The sequence below is a fragment of the Rhinopithecus roxellana genome, chromosome 4 (genome assembly GCF_007565055.1).
Source record: "Rhinopithecus roxellana isolate Shanxi Qingling chromosome 4, ASM756505v1, whole genome shotgun sequence".
NCBI lineage: Eukaryota > Metazoa > Chordata > Mammalia > Primates > Cercopithecidae > Rhinopithecus > Rhinopithecus roxellana.
In genome coordinates this window covers 25,429,083-25,452,391 of record NC_044552.1, presented here as the reverse complement: position 1 = coordinate 25,452,391, position 23,309 = coordinate 25,429,083, and the positions used below count along the sequence as shown (strand labels likewise).

The following is a 23,309-nucleotide window of genomic DNA, read 5'->3' as shown; positions in this document are numbered from 1 at the left end:
AGTTTGATCCACACATGTTTTGTCTGATTCAGTTATTCTATGAGGGGTTGCAAAAAGGTGATTTTAAAATTCTCCTATTTATTCTTCATTTATTAGTTGGAATTCCGCAGTAAAAAGTTCACTGGCAGGGCGCGGTGGCTCATACCTGTAATCCTAGCACTTTCGGAGGCCGAGGTGGGCAGATCATCTGAGCTCAGGAGTTCGAGACCAGCCTGGCCAATGTGGCAAAACTTCATCTCTACTAAAAAAAATACAAAAATTAGGCCAGGTGCAGTGGCTCATGCCTGTAATCCCGGCACTTTGGGAGGCTGAAATGGGTGGATCACCTGAGGTCAGGAGTTTGACACCAGCCTGGCCAACATGGTGAAACCCTGTCTCTACTAAAAATACAAAAAATTAGCCAGGCATGGTGGTGGACACCTGTAATCCCAGCTACTAGGAAGGCTGTGGCAGAAGAATCGCTTGAACCCAGGAGGCAGAAGGTTGCAGTGAGCCAAGATGGCACCATTGCACTCCAGCCTGGGAGAGAGAGCAAGACTCGGTCTCAAAAAACAAACAAACAAACAAAACAAATACAAAAATTAGCCAGGCATGGTGGCACATGCCTGTAGTTCCAGCTACTCGGGAGGCTGAGGCACGAGAATCACTTGAGCCAGGAAGGTGGAGGTTTTCAGGGAGCTGAGATCACACCATTGCACTCCAGCCTGGGTGACAGAGCAAGACTTTGTCTCAAAAAAAAAAAAAAAGGGCTCATCAAGGCTATTTGGTTACCCTGATTACCCTGAAACATGGTTTATATAGGAAAGGTAAGATAAATGCTTAATTTTCCCCTTTCATTAGTGGTTTTGAGAGTAAACTGATGTAATACTTTGTCTTGGTCAGTAAACTACATTGTTACTTCATGGGACACACACACAGAGGGCCTGTCGGAAGCAGGGGTAGAGCAAGATAGGTAATGTGGTTGTGGGGTTCGCCTTTGTAATGCAGATCACTAAACAGAGGTGCAGCAAGGAAGAATGGAGTGCAGCATCTGCAGCAATTGGGATGTCAGCTGCATGTCTAACACCACTACAAACCAAACAGGCACAGTGGCTCATGCCTGTAATCTCAGTACTTTGGGAGGCTGATGTGGGAGGATCGCCTGAGGCCAGGAGTTTGAGATCAGCCTGGGCAACATAGTGAGACCCCATCTCCACAAAAAATAAAACTAAATGGGCATGGCGGTGCATGCCTGTAGTCCAAACTACTGAGGAGGCTGAGGCAGGAGGACCACTTGAGCCCAGGAGTTCAAGGCTGCGTAATCAATGATTGTGCCCCAGTCTGGGTAACAGAGTGGGACTCTGTCTCTAAATAAATAAATAAAGCACATTTTACAAAGTCTTGCTGACAGTTTTATTTATTGGAAATAGTGGAAGATAGGAAAGGACACTGTGAGTGTCTGATCCATGAACTACTGCCTGCTAGAAACAGAAGTGCTGGGAGGCTTGAGAGAGAGACACGACCTTCCTGGCTACATGTGGTGGCTCAGATCTGTAATGCTAGCACTTCGGGAGACCAAGGCAGGATGATCAAATTCAAGGGCAGCCTGGGCAACATGGTGATACCCCATGTCTAAAAAACTTAAAAATTAGCCAGCTTTCCGGACCTGGCAGAGGCAGGAGGCGCCATCATGGGAGTTGACATTCGCCACAACAAGGACCGAAAGGTTCCGCGCAAGGAGCCCAAGAGCCACGATATCTACCTGAGGCTGTTGGTCAAGTTGTATAGGTTTCTGGCCAGAAGAACCAATTCCACATTCAACCAGGTTGTGCTGAAGAGGTTGTTTATGAGTCGCACCAACCGGCCGCCTCTGTCCCTTTCCCGGATGATCCGGAAGATGAAGCTTCCTGGCCGGGAAAACAAAACGGCCGTGGTTGTGGGGACCATAAGGGACGACTTGCGGGTTCAGGAGGTGCCCAAACTAAAGGTATGTGCACTGCGCGTAACCAGCCGGGCCGCAGCCGCATCCTCAGGGCAGGAGGCAAGATCCTCACTTTCGACCAGCTGGCCCTGGACTCCCCCAAGGGCTGCGGCACTGTCCTGCTCTCCGGTCCTCGCAAGGGCCGAGAGGTGTACCGGCATTTCGGCAAGGCCCCAGGAACCCCGCACAGCCACACCAAACCCTACGTCCGCTCCAAGGGCCGGAAGTTCGAGCGTGCCAGAGGCCGACGGGCCAGCCGAGGCTACAAAAACTAACCTTGGATCCTACCCTCTTATTAAAAAGATTTTGAATGCTGAAAAAAAAAAAAAAAAATTAGCCAGGCATGGTAACACACACCTATAGTCCTAGCTACGTGGGAGGATGGCTTGATCTCTTTGACCCCAGGAGTTCCAGGCAGTAGTGAGCTATGATTGCACCACTGAACACCAACCTAGGTGACAGAGTGAGACCTCATCTCCAAAAAACCAAACCAAAACAAAAAACCTTCAAAAAAGAAAAAAAGCTTGACCTTCCCTCCCTCACCCTTCACAGACCCATGGAATCTGAAACTCTGGCGTTGGGGCCACCGGGCATTAACAAGCCTTCTGGGTGATTTCTAATATGTTCAAGTTTGAAAACCAGGGTCAGAACTTTTAAACAAGTGTAAGTTTCCAGCTAAAATGAATTATATGTACATCAAGGTTGCAGAAATAGTTGAAGAAACTTTTTTTCTCCAGCTTATTTTTTTCTTTTAAAACACAGGGAAGGGCCAGGCGCAGTGGCTCATGTCTGTAATCCCAGCACTCTGGGAGGCCAAGGCGGGTGGATCATGAGGTCAGGGGTTCTAGACCAGCCTGGCCAACATGGTAAAACCCCATCTCTACTAAAAATACAAATATTAGCCGGGTGTGGTGGCACGTGCCTGTAATCCCAGCTACTCAGGAACCTGAGGCAGGAGAATCACTTGAACGTGGGAGGCGGAGGTTGCAGTGAGCCGAGATTGTGCCACTGCACTCTAGTCTGGGCGACAGAGCAAGACATTTCAAAAACAAACAAACAAAAAAACACACACATACACAGGAAAGATTGGGAGAAGTGGCAGAAGACTGAAAGGGGAAAGAGCTTGTTTGTACCAATGGGACAAAGTGGGCCAACTCTGGGCACACTGCTTATGAGTTAGCTCTACTCTGTGAGGAAACTTTTTTATTTTTTATTTTTATTTATTTATTTATTTTTGAGATGGAGTCTCACTCTGTTGCCCAGGCTGGAGTGCAGTGGTGCAATCTTGGCTCACTGCAACCTCCACCTCTCTGGTTCAAGCAATTCCCCTACCTCAGCCTCCTAAGTAGCTGGGATTACAGGCGCCTACCACCATGCCCAGCTAATTTTTTGGTATTTTTAGTAGAGAAGGGGTTTCACCATGTTGGCCAGACTGGTCTCGAACTCCTGACCTCAGGCAATCCGCCCGCCTTACCCTCCCAAAGTGCTGGGATTACAGGCGTGAGCCATCGCACCCAGCCAAGGAATTTTTTTTTTTTAATAATAAGTTATTTAAAAATTGGGGCAAGTCGACTGGGCACGGTGGCTCATGCCTGTAATCCTAGCACTTTGGGAGGCTGAGGCAGGGGATCACTTGAGGTCAGGAGTTCGAGACCAGTCTGGCCAACATGGTGAAACAGTGTCTCTACTAAAAATACAAAAAATTAGCCAGGTGTGGTGGCAGGCACCTATAAGCCCAGCTACTCAGGAGGCTGAGGCAGGAGAATCGCTTGAACCTGGGAGGCGGAGGTTGCAGTGAGCTGAGATCATGCCACTGCACTCCAGCCTGGGCTACGGAGCGTGACTCTGCCTAAAAAAAAAAGAAAAAAAAATCCGGGTAAGTGGTATCAATCTAAAATATAATAATTAAAAAGGTCTGAATCTAGGCCGGGCACTGTGGCTTACGATGTCTCACACCTGTAATTCCAGCACTTTGGGAGGCAGAGGCAGGCAGATCACCTAAGGTCAGGACTATCCTGGCCAACATGATGAAACCCCGTCTCTACTAAAAATACAAAAATTAGCTGGGCATGGTGGGTCATGCCTGTAGTCCCAGCTTTTTAGGTGACTGAGGAAGGAGAATCGCTTGAACCCGGGAGGCAGAGGTTGCAGTGAGCTGAGATCATACCACTGCACTCCAGCCTGGGAGACAGAGCAAGACTCTGTCTTAAACAAACAAACAAACAAACAAAAAGGGTGAGACTCTAGTGTTGTTGCCTTTGTTTTAGAGATGGAGTCTTGCTATGTTGCACCAGGTTAGATTCAGACTTCGAGGTTCAAGGGATCCTCCTGCCTCAGCCTCCTAGAGTAGCTGGGACTGCAGGCATGTGCCACTGTGCCAGGCTTAGAATCTAGTTTAAAGAGTTTATCCAAGTGCAAATGTTGAGGAAGTGGTCCACTTAGAGGCACAGATTCCAAAGAATAGAAGTCCGTGTTCGAAAGTGTAGAAGTTTGGGATCATTTATAAAGACATAGAGTTTATGGAAGCTTAGCAGAATTTCAACATCATTTTATAGTAAGGTTTATTGCATGGTTACAATGATCTGATTAGCCAATTTTTTTTCTTTTTGCGGGGGAGGGAAAGGTGTTTTTTACATTCCACACTGAAGATGCAATAGTCATGGGATCTTGGGTGCCATCTGGTCTCAGTCAGTTATGGGACAATAAAGGAGGCAGTTAATCTACAACAAAGCTCAGTGATTGGAAAGGAGGTCTCATTGCAGAACAAGAGCAATGAGGAAGACAGTCTATAAGAAGCAGAATTGCAAACATGCTACATGACTCAGGCTCCAAGGCTTAACTTCCCCCTTGGCATAAACTTAGAGACCTGAAGTTTTGTTTTCTTTTTACAGTGGACTTTGCAAATCATAGCCTGGTGAGTACCCGCTGGATCAGCAGCCAAAATCTAGCATGAAACCCCTTCCCCAACATCCCCTTACACCTTGCACGGCCCTCCTTCCCTTCACACATTCATCCCCACTCCCAGCCCCTTTCCTTAAGATCAAACTAGCTCAGGCTGTTTCTGTCTTCTCAGCTGTCCCTTAAATAAGAAAAATAGACAGTAACAATGAACACTGACCTGAACAGCAAATACCAGGGACCAGGGACCATGGATACTTTTTTGCTAATGTAATCCTTCCAACCAAAAGTCATGACAAGGAAGGAATAGGAAAAAATCAATAACTTTTTAAAATTATTTTTTTGAGACAGGGTCTTACGCTGTCACCCAGGCTGGAGTGCAGTAGCATGATCACAGCTCACTGCAACCTTGACCATCTGGGTTCAAGCAATCCTCTCACCTCAGCCTTCTAAGTAGCTGGGACTACAGGCACGTGCCACCAAGCCCAGCTAATATTTTTATTTTTGTAGAGACAGGGTCCCACTATGTTGCCCAGGCTGGTCTTAAACTCCTGGGCTCAAGTGATCCTCAACCACTCCACCCACTCGGCCCCCCAAAGTGCCAGAGTTAGAGGCCTGCCCACCCATAGCCATCTAATAATTCGTGCCCAAGAAAGGGTTGGGAAGGAAGATCAAAGCAAAGGCTTGGACATCTTTTCAACAACAACAACAACACACACAACAACAACACACAACAACAACACACACAACAACAACACACACAACAACACACAACAACAACACACACAACAACACACAACAACACACACAACACACACAACACACAACAACACACACAACAACACACAACAACAACACACACAACAACAACACACACAACACACACAACAACAACACACAACAACAACACACAACAACACACACAACAACACACACAACAACACACACAACAACACACACAACAGACTCAAATTATCACAGCAGAAGTATAGGTCTTCCTTTTCCTAACATTTTGGGACTTTTTTTTTTCTTTTTTCTTTTTTTTTTTTTTGAGACAGAATCTTTCTCTGTTGCCCAGGCAGGCTGGAGTGCAGTGGTGTGATCTCGACTCACTGCAACCTCCGCATCGCGGGTTCAAGTGATTCTCCTGCCTCAGCCTTCTGAGTATTTGGGATTATAGGTGCCCATCACCATACCGGGCTAATTTTTTTGTGTTTTTAGTAGAGATGGGTTTTCACCATGTTGACCAGGGTGGTCTCTACTAAAAACACAAAAATTAGCTGGGTGTGGTGGCATGCACCTGTAGTCTCCACTACTTGGGAGGCTGAGGCAGGAGAATCACTTGAACCCGGGAGGCAGAGGTTGCTGTAAGCCAAGATCACGCCACTGCACTCCAGCCTCCAGCCTGGTGACACAGCAAGACTCTGTCTCATAAAAAAAAAAAAAAGGCCGGGCGCGGTGGCTCAAGCCTGTAATCCTAGCACTTTGGGAGGCCGAGACGGGTGGATCACAAGGTCAGGAGATCGAGACCATCCTGGCTAACACGGTGAAACCCCGTCTCTACTAAAAAATACAAAAAACTAGCCGGGCGAGGGTGGCGGGCGCCTGTAGTCCCAGCTACTCGGGAGGCTGAGGCAGGAGAATGGCGTAAACCTGGGAGGCGGAGCTTGCAGTGAGCTGAGATCCGGCCACTGCACTCCAGCCTGGGCGACAGAGCAGGACTCCGTCTCAAAAAAAAAAAAAAAAAAAAAAAAAAGAGACCAGGCATGGTGGCTTATGCCTGTAATCCCAGCATTTTGGGGGGCCGAGGCGGGTGGATCACCCGAGGTCAGGAGTTCGAAACCAGCCTAGCCAACACGGTGAAACCCCTGTCTCCACGAAAAATACAAAAATTAGCCAGGCATGGTGGTGCGTGCCTGTAATCCCAGCTACTCAGGAGGCTAAGGTAGGAGAATCACTTGAACCCAAGAGGGGAAGGCTGAAGTGAGCCGAGATCACGCCACTGCACCCCAGCCTGGACAACGGAGAGAAACTCTGTCTCAAAAAAAAAAAAATTCTGTTTAAAAATACAAAATTAGCTGGGCATGGTGGCACATACCTGTAATCCCATCTACTCAGGAGGCTGAGGCAGGAGAATCACTTGAATCCAGGAGGTAGAGGTTGCAGAGAGCCGATCTCGCACCATTGCATTCCAGCCTGGGCGACAAGAGCAAAACTCCTTCTCAGAAAAAAGGTGGCTAGAGGCAGTGGCTCATGCCTGTAATCCCAGTATCAGTACTTTGGAAGTCCAAGATGGGTAGATCACTTGAGCCCAGGAGTTTGCGACCAGCCTGGAAACAACATGGCAAGACCTCATCTCTACAAAAAATTTAAAAATTAGCTGGGGCAGAGGCCCACACCTGTCGTTTCAGCTACATGGGAGACTGAGGTGGGAGGATCACTTGAGCTCAAGAGGTAGAGGCTGTAGTGAACCAAGACCACACCACCGCCCTCAAACCTGGGCGACAGAGCAAGACCTTGTCTCAAAAACAAACAAACAAGAAACCCACAGCACATTAGGTCAGATACTTTTATAAAAAATTTTTTAGGCCGGGCACAGTGGCTCACGCCTGTAATCCCAGCACTTTGGGAGGCCAAGGCGGGTGGATCACGAGCTCAGGAGATCCAGACCATCCTGGCTAACACAGTGAAACCCCGTCTCTACTAAAAATACAAAAAATTAGCTGGACGTGGTGGCGGGTGCCTGTAGTCCCAGCTACTCGGGAAGCTGAGGCAGGAGAATGGAGCGAACCCGGGAGGCAGACCTTGCAGTGAGCTGAGATGGCACCACTGCACTCCAGCCTGGGCAAGAGAGCAAGACTCTGTCTAAAAAAAATTTAGAGTGAAAAAATAAAAAGACTGATGAGTCTGTGTTTCAAAAAAACTCTCCAAACTCCCAAACTGTTTTAAACTTTTTCCTCTACTCTCTCACTCTCTCCCCTCAGCCCCATTCACACACATACTTTTTTTTTTTTTTTTTTTTTTTTGAGACAGAGTCTTGCTCTGTCGCCCAGGCTGGAGTGCAGTGGCGCAATCTCGGCTCACTGCAAGCTCTGCCTCCCAGGTTCACACCATTCTCCTGCCTCAGCCTCCTGAGTGGCTGGGACTACAGGTGCATGCCACCCCACCTGGCTAATTTTTGTATTATTAGTAGAGATGGGGTTTCACCATGTTGGTCAGGCTGGTCTCAAACTCCTGACCTCGTGATCCGCCTACCTCGGCCTCCCAAAGTGCTGGGATTACAGGTGTGAGCCACTGCACCCGGCCTAAACTTTTTTTTTTTATTTTTTTTTTGAGACAGAGTCTCGCTCTGTCACCCAGGCTAGAGTACAGTGGCACGATCTCGGCTCACTGCAACCTCTGACTCCGGGGTTCAAGTAATTCTCCCACCTCAGACTCTCAAGAGTAGCTGGGATTACAGGTGTTCACCACCACACCCAGCTAATTTTTGTATTTTTAGTAGAGATGGGGTTTCTCCATGTTGGCCAGGCTGGTCTCGAACTCCTGACCTCAGGTGATCCACCCGCCTTGGCCTCCCAAAGTGCTGCGATTACAGGCATGAGCCACTGTGCCAGACAACACACTTCTTTTAAAGACAGGGTCTCACTCTGTCACCCAGCCTGGAGTGCAGTGGTGCAGTCATAGCTCACTTCAGCCTTGACCTCCCAGGCTCAAGCAAACCTCCCCCTCAGCCTCGCGAGTAGTTGGAACCACAGGCACGTGCCACCACACCTGCTAATTTTTGTATTTTTTTGAAGACATGAGGTCTCGCCATGTTGCCCAGGCTGGTCTTGAACTCCTGGGCTCAAGCAATCCACCAACCTCGGCCTTCCAAAGTGCTGGGACTACGGGTGTGAGCCATGGTACCTGGTCTGAATATTAAGTGATATTAGGGAATTAAATTTACTTTTTTCAGGTATAATAGTATTGTGAATATGCAGATAAACATCCTTATTTTTTGGAGATGCATGCTCACATACAAAGGGATAAAATGTCATAATCTCTTTAATATACTTTTAAATGATCCTACCAAATATAAGTACATACACATGCTAATATCATTGTTTGCCAATTTTCTTTCTTCTTCCTTTTAGAGACAGGGTCTTGGTCTGTCGCACAGGCTGGAGAGCAATGAGTGGCACAATCATGGCTCTCGGTAGCCTCGACCTTCTGGGCTCAAGCGATCCTTCCATCTCAGCCTCTCAAGTAGCTGGGACTACAGGTGCTTGGGACTACAGCTAATTTTTTAATTTTGTAGAGAAGCAGTCTCCACCCAGGCTGGCCTCAAACTCCTGCACTCAAGCACTCCTTCTGCCTTGACCTCCCAAAGTGCTGGGATTACAGACATTAGCCACCACGCCTGACCAAAAGTTTTAAAAGTTTTTTTTTTTTGTTTTATGACAGTTCCTCTGCCTCTTTTAGAGGAAATCAACCCAGTGTGGAGCACAGGTATTCCCTGTGTGGGGGATACTAGGAGACGGGACTTGCTCCCTGTTTCAAGGTGGTACCAGCTAATGCTGCAAGGCCCTTTGAAGAAGGCTGCCCCTTCCAATTTATTATCTGCCATCAGTAAATAACTGGGGATTATCAGCTGACATCTTTATCTTCACTACATTCTTTAGAGTTTAAGACAGGCAACAGCCAGCCTAGAATGTGACCCACTTCCACCTGAGGTTCACCCAACTGGGGGCAATAAAGTTTAACATTTTAAGAGTCAGCAGGTACTTTAACCCTTAGGATAATTTGTTTCTTTATATAGTCTTTGGAAAATGACACAACAATTAAAAAAAAAAAAACCGCCAGGCATGGTGGCTCAGGAGACAAAGGCTGCAGTGAGCCAAGATGACGCCAGTGCACTCCAGCCTGGGCAACACAGCGAGACCCTGTCCCCCCCACAAAAAAAAAAAAAAAAGGGAAAGTAGAATGCTAATGAAAAGAAAGTACTACAATAAACAAACTGACAGATGGACCTGAGATACCAAAAACCAGGTACCCCTGTATGCCATTGGGCAGCAGAGTTCATGATAGGTCTGTGGCTGTTCTGACTGCCGGTAACACATCCACGTAACAAAGGAGGCCGGGCACAGTGGCTCACGCCTGTAACCCCAGCACTTTGGGAGGCTGAGGCAGGCGAATCACAAGGTCAAGACCAACCTGACCAACATGGTGAAACCTCGTCTCTACTAAAAATACAAAAATTAGCCAGACACGGTGACACGCACCTGTAATCCCAGCTACTCAGGAGGCTGAGTCAGGAGCATTGCTTGAACCTGGGAGGCGTAGGTTGCAGTGAGCTGATATCATGCTACTGCACTCCAGCCTGGGCAACAGAGCAAGACTCCATCTCAAAAACAAAACAAACAAACAAACAAACAAAAAAAGCAACTCTGGAGTTGGAGCATCTCATTCCATCCTTCATGTTTCAAAACTTCCTTTTCATGTCACCTCTGATTTCTCTGCTCCACATTATGGATTATTTCTCCCTCCAACTCACTAATTCTGTAGTTGGTCTGCTATTTATCTTGTTTATTGTATATCTTTTTTTTTTTTTTAAGAGATGGGGTCTTGCAATATGTTTTTTTAGAGATGGGGTCTCGAACTCCTGGGCTAGGGTGATCCTCCCACCTTGGCCTCCCAAAGTATGTTAATTTTACATACTACTACTATGTAAACATTACATACTACTAGTTGTTGGTTTGTTTTTTTGAGACAGTCTCACGCTGTTGCCCAGGCTGGAGTGCAGGGGTGCAATCTTGGCTCCCTGCAACCTCCACCTCCTGGGTTCAAGCAATTTTCATGCCTCAGCCATCAGAGTAGCTGAGATTACAGGCGTGCACCACCACACTTGGCTAATTTTTGTATTTTTAGTAGAGACGGGGTTTTGCCATATTGGCCAGGTTGGTGTCAAACTCCTGGCCTCAAGTGATCCACCTGCTTTGGCCTCCCAAAGTGTTGGAATTACAGGCGTGAGACAGCGCACCCGGCTCCAAAAGCTTTTAAGGTTATTTCTGGGCTCTAGAATTTCCTCACAACCCAAATGATGCAACTTCCATCCATAAGTTGTTGGTGCAGGTTTGGGTGTACCCCACAAAGCCTGCAGCTAGCTCTGACTCTGGCCAATGGATAGAAATTGTACTCCTTGAACACTGACAAAAGAGCTCCAAGCAGCTCCCGGGTTTCTGTAGTGTGGCCGAAGCAGAGTAGAGATGGGGTTTCACCATGTTGGCCAGGCTGGTCCCGAACCCAACCTCGGGTGTAGAAGATGAGGTCAGAAAGTTGATGGAGCTAGACTGGGAGGACCTTGTTGGGTGGCCCTTGTAAGATGGAGTCTTTTACTCTGAGTGAAATGGCAGCTATTACAGGATCTTCAGAAGAGGGGAGACATGACATGACTCCTGATTTGGAAGGAATCTTCTGGCTGCTGTGTGGAGAGAGCCTATAACAGGGCAAAAGTGGAAGCCAGGAGACCAGGTAGGAGACAGTTGCGGTTGTCTAGGTAAAAGCCAATGGATGGAGTAGCAGTAAAGGTGTGAGACACAGATCCTGGTATCATTTCTAAGGTAGAGACAATATGATTTGCTGACAAATTAGATGTAGCATGTGAGAACAGGACAGGAGTCAGGCAGATTCCAAGGGTCTAGCCTAAGCAACTGGCAGGTAGAGGTGTCACCTCGAGGGCCAGCACACTGGCCAGTGGGTAAGGATTCCAAGGATTCCTGTCTCCCATTTCTGTGGGGAGACAGACTGAGGCCAAGCCTTAGGAGACTCACTGCCTACAGTAGCTGAAGTAGCAGGCCAGTCTCTATTAGAGTAACTGCAAGCTGGGGAGTTCAGCCTAGGGGGCTGGGAAGGAGAACTGTTTATTACTGAAGTTGCTCCACTCCTAGTATGGAAATGGGGCCTAAAGAAATGAGGAAAATAGCATTTTGGGGTTGAGGTCTTTCAGCATCACCACTGCGAGGGAAAAGAAGTTCACATGACCATCTTCACCATGGCTATAGCTCAGTCTTACACCCTAAACCTGGAATGGCACCCACCACACGGGAGGATTTGGACCATACAAAGGGCGGGGGAATGCAGAGGAGACCCTTGGGGACAAGAAATGACACCAACAAAGCTGAGTGTGGTGGCATATGCCTGTTGGCCCAGCTACTGAGGAAGCTGAGGTGGGAGGATCACTTGAGCCCAGGAATTCAAGTCAGGCCTGGGCAACAGAGCATGGCTCTATCTCTTCATTTATTTATTTAGAGACAAGGCTCACTCTGTTGCCCAGACTGGAGTGCAGTGGCACAATCATGGCTCACTCCAGCCTCAACTTCCAGGGCTCAAGCAATTCTCCCACCTCACTCTCCCAAGTAGTGCAACCACAGGCATGCCAGCACACCTGGCTAATTTTTTAATTTTTTTGTAGGAACTAGATTTCACCGTGTTGCCCAGGCAGACTGGTCTCAAAAACTCCTGGGTTCAAGAGATCTGCCCACCACTGCCTCCCAAAGTGCTGGGATTGCAGGCGTGAGCCACCGCACTAGGCATCTTTTTTGTTAGAGACGGGATAGGCCGGGCTTGGTGGCTCAAGCCTGTAATCTCAGCATTTGGGGAGGCCAAAGCAGGTAGATCATTTGAGTTCAGGAGTTAGACACCAGTCAGGCAATATAGTGAAATCTTCACTGTATAAAAAATTTAAAAATTAGCTGGGCATGGCCAGGCACAGTGACTCACCTGTAATCCCAGCACTTTGGGAGACTGAGGCAGGCAGATCACAAGGTCAGGAGATCGAGACCATCCTGGCTAACATGGTGAAACCCCGTCTCTACTTAAAATACAAAAAACTTAGCCAGGCATGGTGGCTGGCGCCTATAGTCCCAGTTACTCAGGAGGCTGAGGCAGGAGAATGGCGTGAACCCGAAAGGTGGAGCTTGCAGCGAGCTGAGATCGTGCCACTGCACTCTAGCCTGGGTGACAGAGCAAGACTCTGTCTCAAAAAAAAAAAAAAAAAAAAATTAGCTGGGCATGATGGAGCACCTGTAGTTCCAGCTACTTGGGGAGGCTGAGGTGGGAAGATCACTTGAGCCCAGGAGGTCAAGGCTGCAGTGAGCTGCAATCTTGCCACTGTACTCAAGCCTGAGCAACAGAATGACACGCTGTCTCAAAAAGAAGAGAGGGTACGCCGGGTGCAGTGGCTCACATCTATAATCCCAACACTTTGGGAGGTGGGTGGATCACTTGGAGTCAGGAGTTTGAAACCAGCCTGGCCAACATGGTGAAACCCTATCTCTACTACTCAAAAAATAAAAATAAAAAAGAGGTTATCTATTTACAAACGAGGAAATTGTTATGGGAATGACTGAGGAACTTAGCCAAAGTTAACCTAGCAGTAAGTGTTCAGTCTGGCTCCTGAATCTTTTTGAAACAGTGTCACTCTGTCACCCAGGCTAGAGTGCAGTGGTACCATCTTGGTTCACTGCAGCCTCCACCTCTCGGGTTCAAGCGATTCTCATGTCCTCAGCCTCCTGAGTAGCTGGGATTACAGGTGCATGCCACCATGCCTGGTTAACTGTATGTATGTATGTATGTATGTATATATTTTGAGACGTAGTTTTATTCTTGTTGCCCAGGCTGGAGTGTAATGGCACGATCTCAGCTCACTGCAACCTCTGCCTGCCAGGTTCAAGTGATTCTCCTGCCATCAGCCTCCCGAGTAGCTGGGATTACAGGTGCATGCCACCACACCTGGCTAATTTTTTTTTTTTTTTTTTTTTTTTTTTTTTGTATTTTTAGTAGAGACAGGGTTTCGTCATGTTGGCCAGGCTGGTCTTGAACTCCTGACCTTAGGTGATCCACCCGCCTTGGCCTCCCAAAGTGCTGAGATTACAGGCGTGAGCCACCACACCCGGCCCTAGTTATATTTTCTGTACAGGCAGGGTTTCGTCATGTTGGCCAGGCTGGTCTCAAACTCCCGGCCTCAAGTCATCCACTTGCCTCAGCCTCCCAAAGTGCTGGGATATAGGTGTGAGGCACCACGCCAGGCTGAGCTCCTGAATCTTGACCAGTCCCTTATACTTCCTCTGTGATACTGTCATTTTAAATAGTCAAGTGTCATACAAATAGAACTCCTGATATATACTACCCAGACATACACATCAGCTTATAAAGATACATTCCAAAGGTTTTTCTTTTTGAGATGGAGTCTCGCTTTGTCACCCTGGCTGGAGTGCAGTGGCACAACCATGGCTCACTGCAACCTCTGCCTCCTGGGTTCAAGCAATTCTCCTGACTCAGCCTCTGTAGTTCAGCAGCTGAGATTAGACACATGCTACCATGCTTCGCTAGATTTTTGTATTTTTAGGGGAGATGAAGTTTCACCATGTTGGCCAGGCTGGTCTTGAACTCCTGACCTCATGTGATTTGCTCGTCTCAGCTTCCCAAAGTGCTGGGATTACAGGCATGAGCCATCTCACCCGGCCGGAAGTCTTTTTTTTTTTGAGATGAAGTCTCCCCCTCTTGTTGCCCAGGCTGGAGTGCAGTGGCACGATATCGGCTCACTGCTACCTCCACCCCCCAGGTTCAAGCAATTCTCCTGCCTCAGCCTCCCCAGTACCTGGGACTACAGGCACACGCCACCACGGCTCGCTAATTTTCACATTTTTATTAGATACAGGGTTTCTTTTTGTCTGTTTTTTTTTGTTTTTTGGTTTTTGTTTTTTGTTTTGAGACGGAGTCTCGCTCTGTTGCCCAGGCTGGAGTGCAGTGGCCGGATCTCAGCTCACTGCAAGCTCCGCCTGCCGGGTTTACGCCATTCTCCTGCCTCAGCCTCCCAAGTAGCTGGGACTACAGGCGCCCGCCAACTCGCCCGGCTAGTTTTTTTGTATTTTTTAGTAGAGACGGGGTTTCGCCGTGTTAGCTAGGTTGGTCTCGATCCCCTGACCTCGCGATCCACCCGTCTCGGCCTCCCAAAGTGCTGGGATTACAGGTTTGAGCCACCGCGCCCGGCCTAGATACGGGGTTTCACCACATTGGCCTGGCTGGTCTCCAACTCCTGACCTCGTGATCCACCCACCTTGGCCTCCCAAAGTGCTGGGATTACAGGCAGGAGCCCGGCCCCTTTTTTGTATTTTTTTTTTTAATAGAGATGGAGTTTCACTATGTTGGCCAGGTTGGTCCCAAACCCCTGACCTCAGGTGATCAGTCTGCCTCAGCTGCAATTACAGGCATGAGCCACCATGCCAGACCCTGAAGTTTATGTCCACAGATATGTCTGGAAGGGTGGACTCCAAATGAACTACAGGAAAATACATGAACAACAAAAAAAGTTGCATGCCAGGCATGGTGGCTCTGGCCTAGAATCCTAGCACTCACTTTCAGACACCGAGGCTGGCGATCACCTGAGTTCGGCAGACCAGCCTGACCAACATGGAGGAACCCCTGTCCCTACTAAAAATACAAAAAACTAGCTGGGCACGGTGGCGGGTGCCTGTAGTCCCAGCTACTCAGGAGGCTGAGGCAGAAAAATGGCGTGAACCTGGGAGGCAGAAGTTGCAGTGAGTCGAGATCGCGCCACTGCACTCCAGCCTGGGCAACAGAGCGAGACTCCATCCCAAAAAAAAAAAAAGAAAAGAAAAATGTTGTCTCCTGTGTCTGGTGGATCATTCCATCTTTATAAAGTTCAAAAGATATACAAAATTAAAATGATATATTGTTTAGGAATGCACTCAGTAAAACTACTAAGAAAAGCCAGAGAATATGCCCAGTTAATTCTCCAAGTAGGAAGAAGAAAAAGTGAAATTGGCCGGGCGCGGTGGTTCAAGCCTGTAATCTCAGCACTTTGGGAGGCCGAGACGGGCGGATCACGAGGTCAGGAGATCGAGACCATCCTAGCTAACACTGTGAAACTCTGTCTCTACTAAAAAATACAAAAAACTAGCCGGGTGAGGTGGTGGGCGCCTGTAGTCCCAGCTACTCGGGAGGCTGAGGCAGGAGAATGGCGTAAACCCGGGAGGTGGAACTTGCAGTGAGCTGAGATCCGGCCACTGCACTCCAGCCTGGGTGACAGAGCGAGACGCCGTCTCAAAAGAGGAAAAAAAAAAAAAAAAAAAAAAAAAGTGAAATTGAATCACACAGGCTTGCTTCAAAGTTATTGGTAATGTTCCGGCTGGGCACATTACTTTAGGTCAGGAGTTCAAAACCACCCTGGTCAATATGGTGAAACCCCCATCTCTTTAAAATAAGGTGTGTAGTTGTAGCCCCAGCTACTGGGAACGCTGAGGCACGAAAACCACTTGAACCCAGGAGGGACAGGCTGCAGTGAGCCGAAATTGCACCACTATATTCCAGCCCAGGTAACAGGGTGTAACTGTCTCCAAAAAAAAAAAAAAAAAAGGTGGCTAATTATGTAGCCGTGTAGATACTTTACAATCATTAAAAAAGCTAAAATTCGGCCAGGCTCAGTGGCTCACGCCTGTAATCCCAACACTTTGGGAGGCTGAGGCAGGCGGATGGTTTAAGGCGGGTGGATCACCTGAGATCAGGAGTTTAAGACCAGCCTGGCCAACATGGTGAAACCTTGCCTCTACTAAAAATACAAAAAATAGTTTAGGCAGGTGGCAGGTGCCTGTAATTCCAGCTACTCAGGAGACTGTGAGCAGGAGAATCACTTGAACTCAAGACGCAGAGGTTACAGTGAGGTGAGATTTTTTTTTTTTTTGAGATGGAGTCTCACTCTCGCCGGGGCTGGAGTGCAGTGGCCGGATCTCAGCTCACTGCAAGCTCTGCCTCCCGGGTTCACGCCATTCTCCTGCCTCAGCCTCCCGAGTAGCTGGGACTACAGGCGCCTGCCACCTCGCCCGGCTAATTTTTTTTTTGTATTTTTTTTTAGTAGAGACGGGGTTTCAGTGTTAGCCAGGATGGTCTCATCTCCTGACCTCATGATCCGCCCGTCTCGGCCTCCCAAAGTGCTGGGATTACAGTCTTGAGCCACTGCGCCCGGCCGAGGTGAGATTTTACCATTGCACTCTAGCCTGGGCGACAAGGGCGAAACTCCACCTCCCCCCACAAAAAAAAAAAAAAAACACACAACTCAAATGACTGCCGAAAGTCTAGTGTATTATACATAATACTGTGTCACCCAACCAGGAATCTCTAATATTAGGGTTAAGGTTGGGTACAGCCTACAGCCTTTTTTTTTTTTTTTTTGAGACGGAGTCCCTCTCTGTCTGTCGCCCAGGCTGGAATGCAGTGGCCGGATCTCAGCTCACTGCAAGCTCCACCTCCCGGGTTTACGCCATTCTCCTGCCTCAGCCTCCTGAGTAGCTGGGACTACAGGCGCCCGCCACCTCGCCCGGCTAGTTTTTCGTGTTTTTTAGTAGAGACGGGGTTTCACCAGGTTAGCCAGGATGGTCTCGATCTCCTGACCTTGTGATCCGCCCGTCTCGGCCTCCCAAAGTGCTGGGATTACAGGCTTGAGCCACCGCGCCCGGCCAGCCTCTTAACATTAACTCACAGGGCTTCACCTTTCACTTCCCTTAATCTTTTTCGAGATGGCTGACTGGAGTGCAGTGGCATGATCTCTGCTCACTGTAACCTCCAACTCCCTGGTTCAAAGCCATTCTGCCGCCTCAGCCTCCCAAGTAGCTTGGGATTACAAGGCATGCATCACCACGCCCAGCTAATTTTTGTATTTTTTTTTTTTTTTTAAGTAGAGACAGGGTTTCACCATGTTGGCCAGGATAATCTCAATCTCCTGACCTTGTGACCCACCCACCTCGGCCTCCCAAAGTGCTGGGGTTACAGGTATGAGCCACTGTGCCCAGCCCCCTTAATCTTTTTGTACCTTTTCACTTAGACCAAACCATGTCTTGTTTACTTTAAAATGTTTTATTAGAATTATTTTGATAAAAGCAAATACTTGTATATAAGACAAATAAAGGAAATAGAAGCTCTCTACTTGAAGTGCCCCCTAATTTTCAGGCATTCTTCCCCCAATAAGGTGACAGCTGCTCACACAGGGTAATGACAGGGTAATAACAGGAAAGTTGTCAGTTCTTAGGATCTCCCCAGCACCAGGCAGAAGATATTCTTTGTGTCAGCAAATTCCTGAAAATTCATAAAAAGAACATTAGAACCATATAGGATGTACCAATAAAAATGAACGATTGCATGTCCTCTGCAGAAACATAGATGCAACCAAAGGCCATGATCCTCAGGTGAATCAATACAGAACAGAAAACCAGATACCGTATGTTCTCACTTGCAAGTGGGAGCTAAACGTTGAGTATACATTGAACCCAAGTAACGAAACTGCACATAATACCCCCTAAATCTACAACAACAGCTGAGGCTGGGCATGGTAGCTCACGCCTGTCAATTCCAACACTTTGGGAGGCCAAGACAGGAGAATCACTTGAGCCCAGAAGTTTGAGACCCAGCTTGAGCACCATAGTAGGACCCCGTATCTACAGATTTTTTTTTTTTTTTGAGATGGAGTATTGCTGTCACCCAGGGTGAAGCGCAATGGTGCCATATCAGCTCACTGCAACCTCCACCTCCCAGGTTGAAGCTACTCTCCTGCCTCAGCCTCCTAAGTAGATTACAGACAGGCACCTGCCACCACGCTCAGCTAATTTTTGTATTTTTAGTAGAAACAGGTTTTCACCATGTTGGCCAGGCTGGTCTTCAACTCCTGACTTCAGGTGATCCACCCACCTCAGCCTCCCAAAGAGGCAGCGATTACAGGCATGAGGCACCGCACCCATCCTCAAAATTAAAAAAAAAAATTAGCCAGGGATAGGCTGGGCGAGGCTTGCAGTGAGCCGAGATCGCCCCAATGCATTCCAGCCTGGGCGACAGAGACTTGTCTCAAAAAAATAAAAAATAAAAAAATAAATAAAAAGTCAGAAATAGTGGTGCATGCCTGTAGTCATTAGCTACTCCAAGGGTGAGGTGAGAGGCGAGCTTTCACCCAGGAGGTTGAGGCTGCAGTGAGCTCTAATTGTAGCACTGCACTCCAGCCTGGGTGAGAGCAAGACTGTCTCAAAAAACAGAAAATTGTCAGACGCTATGGCTCACACCTGTAATCCCAGCACTTTGGGAGGCCAAGGTGGGCAAATCACCTGAGATCAGGAGTTCGAGACCAACATGGTGAAACTCCATCTCTATTAAAAATACAAAATTAGCTGGGCATGGTGGTGCATGCCTGTAATCCCAAGTACTCGGGAGGCTGAGAGGCAGGAGAATCACTTGAACCCGGGAGGCAGAGGGTGCAGTGAGCTGAGAATGCGCCACTGCACTCCAGCCTGGGCAACAAAGCGAAACTCCATCTCAAACAAAAAATAAAAATACATGTCGCGGGCTAGGCGCGGTGGCTAACACCTGTAATCTCAGCACTTCGGGAGGTCGAGACAGGTGGATCTCTTGGTCAGGAATTTGAGACCAGACTGGCCACCATGGTGAAACCCTGTCTCTATTAAAAATACAAAAATTAGGCCGGGCGTGGTGGCTCAAGCCTGTAATCCCAGCACTTTGGGAGGCCGAGACGGGCGGATCACGAGGTCAGGAGATCGAGACCATCCTGGCTAACCCGGTGAAACACCGTCTCTACTAAAAAATACAAAAAAAAGCTAGCCAGGCGAGGTAGCGGGCGCCTGCAGTCCCAGCTACTCGGGAGGCTGAGGCAGGAGAATGGCATAAACCCGGGAGGCGGAGCTTGCAGTGAGCTGAGATCCGGCCACTGCACTCCAGCCTGGGCGGCAGAGCGAGACTCCCTCTCAAAAAAACAAAAAAAAACAAAAAAAAAACAAAAAATTAGCCGGGCCTGGTGGTGCATGCCTGTAATCCCAGCTACTTGGGAGGCTGAGGCAGGAGAATTGCTTGAACCTAGGAGGCAGAGGCTGTAAGTAAGCTGATATGGCGTACCGTATCATAAGAGTGTACCACTGCACTCCAGCCTGGATGACAGAGTGACTCTCAAAAAACACACAAAACATGTTGGGGTTGGGCACAGTGGCTCACTGAGGCAGGAGTTGAAGACCAGCCTGTGCACAAAGTGAGACCCTGTAATACAGTTTAGATCTGTCTCCCCACCAAATCTCATATTGAATTGTAATGGATCACTGGGATGGATTCTTCATGAATGGCTTAAATACCATCCTATTGATGCTGTGCTCATGACAATCAGTTCTCTAGAGATCAGTTTATTAAAAAGGTGAGGAAACTCCTCGCCATTGCTGCTGCTCTGGCCTGCTACATCCCTACTTTCCTCTGTACCTTATGCAATATAAAGTATGATGAGGCCTCCCCAGAGGCTGAGCAGATGCCAGCACCATGCTTCACGTACATCCTGCAGAACCATAGCCAATCAAACCTCATCATGTAAGTAACTGGCCATAAAAACATGAATTACAGGAGATTCTAGGCAGGATCAGGGTGGATCAGGTGGGTTCAAAGATCCTCAGAGAAAAGCTCAGAGACTCTAGTCCAACCAGATCATCATTACCACTCCAACTGAGCCAAAACAAAGGATACTCACCATAGCAACGAAGGCATGGCTCTCCACCTCTCCCAGCCTGAAGGTCAAGTCGCAGGAATCATTGTCTAAGCACGACAGCCATACAAAGCTTCTTTCCACGAGGGGGAGGCTCCAAACCTTAGGCCTTCACTCAGGTTAGTGCAGAATCTGTGAGGGAGCATTGTCCCTGGCTGGGCTTCCAGAGCTCACATTCTAACAAGGTGAAAACAAGACAATTTGAGAATAAACAGAATTATGGCTCTTCCATTGGTCCCTCTTAGAAACCCAAGTATCCAGTTCCCTAAATGAGTCAGAACTTAGTTTTGACATCATGACCAGCATCAGAGACTCTAGTCTGTGAAATCATCATTCCCAATTAGGGAGATCTGGATCAAGGGAAGCCCTTCTGGAAAGAGATCTATCTAGCACATTCAAAGAAAGCACAACAGTCCCAATATATATTGGTCTAACAAATGAGTCCAAGAATGGACGTTAGAAAGGGAGTAGTAGAAAGTAATTTAAAACTGCAGAGAACAGCTCCTTTGGGAAGTCTCAGTGTACTCCTAGTTCACAGTAGAAATGAGTGGAGTCAGGTTACCCAGCCTTCAACAAAAATACGGGGATTTATTAAAACGTAAAAATACAGGCCAGGCAAGGTGGCTCACGCCTGTAATCCCAGCACTTTGGGAGGCCGAAGCAGGTGGATCACCTGAGTTTGAAACCAGTCTGACCAACATGGAGAAACCCCGTCTCTACTAAATACAAAATTAGCAGGGAGCCGTGGCACATGCTTGTCATCCCAGCTACTCGAGAGGCTGAGGCAGGAGAATCGCCTGAACCCAGGAGGCAGAGGCTGCAGTAAGTGTAGATTATGCCACTGTACTCCAGCCTAGGCAACAGAGTGAGGCTCTCTCCCACGGTCCCCCAAAACAGTAGAAACACAACAGTCAAAAGGAAAATGATGTAAACCAAAAAGTAGTCTCTAGAAAGTCACCAACACCAGGCGCAGCGACTCACCCCTGTAATTCCAGCACTTTGGGAGACAGAGGCAGGACGACTGTTTGAGCCCAGGATTCGAGACCAGCGTGGACAACATGGTAAAAGCCCGTTTCTGTAAAAAACAAAAAACAAAAAACTAAGTATTAGCCAGGCGTGGTGGTAGCACGTGCCTGCAGTCCTAGGAGGCTGAGGAGGAAAGACCACTCGAGCCCTGAGGGCGGATGCTGCAGGGAGATCCTGGTATTGTGCTCCAGCCTAGGCGACGGAGCAAACAGTCTCAAAAACAAAATAGCAAAAACAAATTAATGGAAGTCACCAGCTGTGGTACGTGGATAGCTCAAAAAAGAAAAAAGTGGCAGGGCGCAATGGCTCACGAGGTCAGGAGATGGAGACCATCCTGACCAACACGGTGAAACCCCTTATACTAAAAATACAAAAATTAGCCGAGTGTGGTGGGGCGGGCCTGTAGCCCCAGCTAGTCGGGAAGCTGAGGCAAGACAATCGACTGAACCCGGGAGGCAGAGGCTGCAGTACTGTGTTCTTGCCACTGCACTCCAGCCAGGGTGACAGGGAGACTGTCTCAAAAAAAGGGGGGGGGGCAGGAAGGCGCATAATGCCCCATGAACGAAAGCCTGCTTGGGAACAAAGCATTCCCAAGAGGCACTCAAAAGGCTCTCGCACCTAATACTCACCTTTACTCAAGGATAACACAGCGATGAACGTCTTACAATTCCTAACGGGGAAATGAAACACAGGAACAAAAGATTAGAGATCTCGGCCATGAACTCCTCGTTGAGCCCGGTCTAGGAATGTTGGACCGAGGGGCGGTCAGAGCGCTGCGGTGATGGCGTCAGCGACACACTCAGAGTCACCGGGGGTCATCATCACTCCCCTCCTCTACCCGGGCGACCGCCACCCCCATTTTACAATTACTCGCACAACCCCACTCACAGGTGTGATGTCGCGATTAGTCAGCAGGGGCTGTGGCGCCGCTAGCCCAATTCCAAGGAGAGGCACCAGAAACTCTCTAGTGTGGCAACGGTAGTTCACCCAGCTCGACTGGGGACCGCGCTCTCCTCCCTCGGCCAGGCCGCGACTACCCGCCCGCTGGTTGCTGCGCAAAGGCAGGGCAGGCCATTGGGATTCCCTGCTCCCCCTCACTAATCAGCCGGGCCTGCAGCAGTCGGTAGGAGAACATTACAGCTCCTCTCCTAGCAACCCACGCGCCCACTCCGCAGAAAGGACTAACACGCTGAGGCCGGGGCTATTTATAGCGGCGCCGGGTCGGGGGCCTGACGGGTATGGCTGTTTTCTTATCTGCCTGGCTAAATGCGCGGCATTTTCCCCATTGTTCATCCACATAGAACTACAACAAAGTGAAAGAAAGGCCAGGAAAGTATGTTTCACCCCCTTCTGGGCAAATATTCGGAGATGCTTTCTGAATTTTGAAAAACAAAAACAGGGACCTGTCTGGCCAGGCGGAAGAAAGTCCCTGGCGCCAGCAGGCCAGCGCCAGCCGGATGCTGTTCATAAGCCGCTTCCCAGGAGCCCATGGTCGTTTAATGACCTTGGGACTCCGCCAGAGCGCGCGCGCAGCTGCGCCAGTTTAGGGTCCAGCTGCCCCAGCTTAGGGTCCACCTGCCCCAGTTCAGGGTCCAGCTACCCTGACACTCCGCACTCCGTCCCCCCAGCGAAATCTGAATTCGTCTCCCAGTTCGATCCCGCAGACTGTCAGGCCCCTTAAGCTTCAATTAAACAAAACAAAACAAAAACCAAAAACACAAAAGCCAGGTCGGGCGTAATAGGTCACTCCTGTGATCTCAACACTTTGGACAGGCCTAGGCAGAGGATCACTTGAGGCCCGGAGTTCGAGACCAGCCTGGGCAAATAGTGACACCCTACCCCTGTCTCTAT

At 48.6% G+C, this 23,309-nt stretch overlaps 2 non-coding genes and 2 pseudogenes across 4 annotated transcripts; 1 reads left to right on the top strand and 3 right to left on the bottom strand.

Moving 5' to 3' along the window:
• The first annotated feature begins 1,649 nt into the window (after nt 1-1,649).
• Nucleotides 1,650-2,277, top strand: LOC104678129 (annotated as a pseudogene). Its single transcript, XR_750135.2, has one exon. The product of XR_750135.2 is annotated as a 60S ribosomal protein L18 pseudogene (transcript).
• A 15,474-nt stretch (nt 2,278-17,751) lies between these two features.
• On the bottom strand, nt 17,752-22,648 carry LOC104678149 (annotated as a pseudogene). The gene is made up of 3 exons (XR_004056979.1): nt 22,347-22,648; nt 20,418-20,609; nt 17,752-17,986 (listed from the first exon to the last, which is right to left on the bottom strand). The product of XR_004056979.1 is annotated as an uncharacterized LOC104678149 (transcript).
• LOC115897171 lies at nt 20,704-20,770 on the bottom strand. The gene has a single exon (XR_004057100.1). It is a non-coding gene; the product is annotated as a small nucleolar RNA SNORD52 (small nucleolar RNA).
• On the bottom strand, nt 22,222-22,284 carry LOC115897175. Its single transcript, XR_004057104.1, has one exon. It is a non-coding gene; the product is annotated as a small nucleolar RNA SNORD48 (small nucleolar RNA).
• Nucleotides 22,649-23,309: the final 661 nt, after the last annotated feature.